The 3,664-nt window shown below is 37.8% G+C and overlaps 1 pseudogene; it reads left to right on the top strand.

Moving 5' to 3' along the window:
• Positions 1-1,908: 1,908 nt before the first annotated feature.
• On the top strand, positions 1,909-2,612 carry LOC149187684 (uncharacterized; annotated as a pseudogene).
• The last annotated feature ends 1,052 nt before the right edge of the window (positions 2,613-3,664 follow it).

Here is a 3,664-nt window from a genome sequence, read left to right as displayed (position 1 = left end):
TTCGTTCACAAGAGAATCTCTTTCTATGATTAATGGTGTGGGGGATAAACAACACTCAAAGCACCCCACTTTTACTATGAACGTTCATGTACTTCATTCTGTAAAAGGCTGTTCAAAGTAGGCTAACCTGACATAGAATAAAACCGGGGGGCTAGAAATTGCTTTGGTGCCTCTCTTGTTGAGGCACGATCAGGTGCCTATCCGGCTTCCATCCTCTCGTCAAATGAAAGGCTGGTCTCTTGTTATGATACTTGCCTTTCATAATAACAAGCTCTTTGAATTTATCAAGCTGAAAATAAGCTATGGATTTTATACATCAAGGTTCCACACACTTCAAAAGCAACAGAAAGGGAGAAATAATATAGCTAGACATATCTGGTTATGAGGTTGTTTCTTTTGTAGGTACTGGACTGGAGTATCTATCGCTAACTTTGTTGTGGCCGAGCACAATTCAAACAAACAATATGGAAAAGAGAAGGTAGAAAAGCGCTTACCATGGCGGTGGAGAATGACGATGATTTAGGTGGACAAAGCGGTCAGGCAGTTCAGCAAAGTTTGATTGATCAATTGAAGAAACTTAGCCTTATGGATGAATTTAATTACTTGTTTGCGATGCCATCAATTAATGACTCTACTCCCATTCAAGAACCAGGCACCTGTTTATTTCGGTGGCCAAAGCAGTCCAGAAATCCAATCAAGTCTGATTGATCAACTGAAAAAAACTTAGGCTTATGCATATGCATGTAATTACTTTGCTTATGATGCCATCAATTAATGGCTACCTGCTTCAAGAACCAGGCACTTGATCAATTGATGACTCTTCTCCATTCTTGAACCAGGCACCTAATTCAATAACCAGGGCAAGCGGGTTGAGTTATAAGCAGTGCCAGTACCATCGTATTGGATGCCCAGTAAGCATTGTTTGGGGTGTTTCATAGTAGATTTGGCAATTCTGAGAATCGCCGGGTGGTGGGGAGATTCTCAGAATCGCCTTGCCACCAATGGTGGTGGTGGGGTGGTGGTGGGGCGATTCTGAGAATCGCCCCACCACCCGGCGATTCTCAAAATCGCCCCATCTACTACGAATCACCCCATCTGCTATTTTCAATGCAAAAGCTCTGTCGATGCATGACATCTTCAGAACGTTGTGTAGGAGTTGACTATTTTATCAGTTCAAAAATATCAGTATTGCTCTGCTGTAGCTAGTAGGAGTATCAGCCCTTAAAATCCTTCATTCTAGGATCTAGACTTGCAAAGAGTTAGATTTTAACCTTTTTTTCTAAAAAGAAGTAGCTTTGCTTGTGATGTGTAATGTGAAAATTTAGGAGGGGGGATTTTAATTGAAGAAGAGCCAATCCAAAATGTACAGTGACAAACTCCCTTTCTGCAGTCTGGAAGTGTTGGGCATCTATGCCTCCTTCCTGGGTCTGCAGATTAGTTATGCAGTGAATGGTGTTCTTATTGGGAAGGAATTATCAAAGGGGTTGAACCCTCTGGCTTTCATTGTTTACTCCAACGTGGTGGGGGTACTAGTGCTTACACCATTTTCCCTCTTTCTTGAAAAGTATGTATGTGGGCATTGTTTCATTTCGTTGTATTTTATTTATTACTTTGCAGTGCTGAGTATTGCTTTAATTTCTGAACATTTCAAATCCATGGTTTCATCTGAGGAATGCAGGATGAAGTGGCCAGCAACTGTGAGTTTACCTCTGTTTGGACAGTTATTTCTGCTCTCTCTTGGGAGGTAAGTTGAGTATCTGAAGTCCACATTCTGCATCCCAATTACTGTTATTGCTATATAAATAGCAGTGCTAAATACATTCTGCCATGTAAGCCTTTTTCTTGGTTTCAATACATTAGGGTTTCATAGTTAAGGTTTTGATATTTAGGGTTTCTTCGAGAGTCACGATGTCTGTGAGCGCAGTAATAAGCAAGCATGAAGACGTGATAATATTCAAGGGAGACGAAACCCTGGACAAAGCTCGGGAGCTTCTTGAAACCTATGGAATTACCAAGGGTCTCCTCATGCCTTTAAAGAACGTGGAGGACGGGGATGGGGTTGAAGCCACCGGGGACATCTGACTGAAGCAAAAGAGTGGTGTGAAACACCACTTCAAGCGCGCAGACAACTTTGCGCAGTATGGCACTGAGATTTCTTATGAGTTGGAGAAGAACAAGATGAAGAACGTCAAGGGAGTGAAGGCCAAGAAACGACACATGCCTTTCTATGTCCCGGTTTGTGAGATCGTTGTGGACGAGGAAGCTACTCCTCCTAAGATTTATTTCAAGAGCTATGCCAATCTTGGGGAGTGTTTCCCTGCCGAGTACTTCAACAACAAAGACTGAGAAGAAGGCCACTGCGACGTGGGATTGCTGATCAGTATTATAAATAAAGGCTGCTTGATTGAAGTTCTACTGGTTTATGTTTTTATGTTGTTGCAACCATGAAAAAGTCTGAAAACGCTAAATTGCTCCCTGAATATATCTGGTCCTCCAGACTTTCTATTCTCACTTCTGGGTAATTATATGCAAATGTTGTGTTTCTCTTTCAATTTTATATGTTGCATGGAGATTATTAACTACTGGTATTAAGAAAATCTGATTTGCGTTTACTATATGGGGGTTATTTTGATTTTTTGGTACGTGGAGAACATTATGAGTGTTGACTAGCAGTACATTGTTGTTTGCATAGATAAGATTTGTTTTCGCTGATAACTCTGTTGAGATGAATTGATTACAAGGGAAACAAGTGTGTAATCAAGTCTTAATCATATAAATGAATTTCACATGTAGACTTGAACATATATAATTTTGATTTTTTTTAATAAATATAAAATTAATTGTGTTTGGATGAATTATAGTGTTTTTTTCTTCACTTGATTAACATTGGTAGTGGATGATATGTAGTGAGTTTTTTTTAAATATTACAATTCACCATTATTAAATTAGTTGAGTTTGTTTTATTAATTTTGAAAATTGGTATAAAATGTTTTAAAGTGATTTCATGTTTGTGAAAATATTGAATTTTGATAAAAATGAATGTTGAGTAGAATGATAAATACATTTTATTTTATAAAAGTGACATGGGCGTTGAGGAGGTGACATAAGGAAGAAAATGTTTATAATATGTTTATTGATTTTGGCATCATCATGAATAATAAGGTAGAAGTGCTTGTGGTTTTATAGGACCTTCTTATGCCCAAACAAAAATGAGTTTGTAACGTCACAAGTTTAGACAATTCTATGAAGCTCAGAATTATAACCTATCCATCTCTTATTCATGATGCATAGATTAGGCATCTATGCCAGGTTTGCAAGCAGTTATAAAAATCTGCCACATCTATTTGTTTACTTCCCATCCTGTTTTTCATTGGGTATGACACAATATTTTCCAATCATTGTGTATGACACAATATTTGCCAATCTTCCATTGTCAGATATTTTTTGATGCTAAATAATCTTGGCAAGCTAAAAAGAGTGGTTATTGGTGTGTATTATGAAAGAAAAAGAGACAATCTAACATGGTTTACCTCTTCTCCATGTTCTAGATGAACATATAGGTTTCTTTCTCTTTTCCAAAATAATGAACTCCGAATAAGATAGAAATGTAGGTGTCTTTTCCTTTTGCTAAAATAATTAACGTATGATGAGATAGAAATAAATA

Source organism: Pinus tabuliformis, chromosome 3_1 (genome assembly GCF_031772625.1).
Source record: "Pinus tabuliformis cultivar Carrire ecotype Pingquan chromosome 3_1, CPIR1, whole genome shotgun sequence".
Taxonomy (NCBI): Eukaryota; Viridiplantae; Streptophyta; class Pinopsida; order Pinales; family Pinaceae; genus Pinus; species Pinus tabuliformis.
Note: the sequence above shows the minus strand (reverse complement) of the source record. Positions and strands in the feature narration are given on the sequence as shown.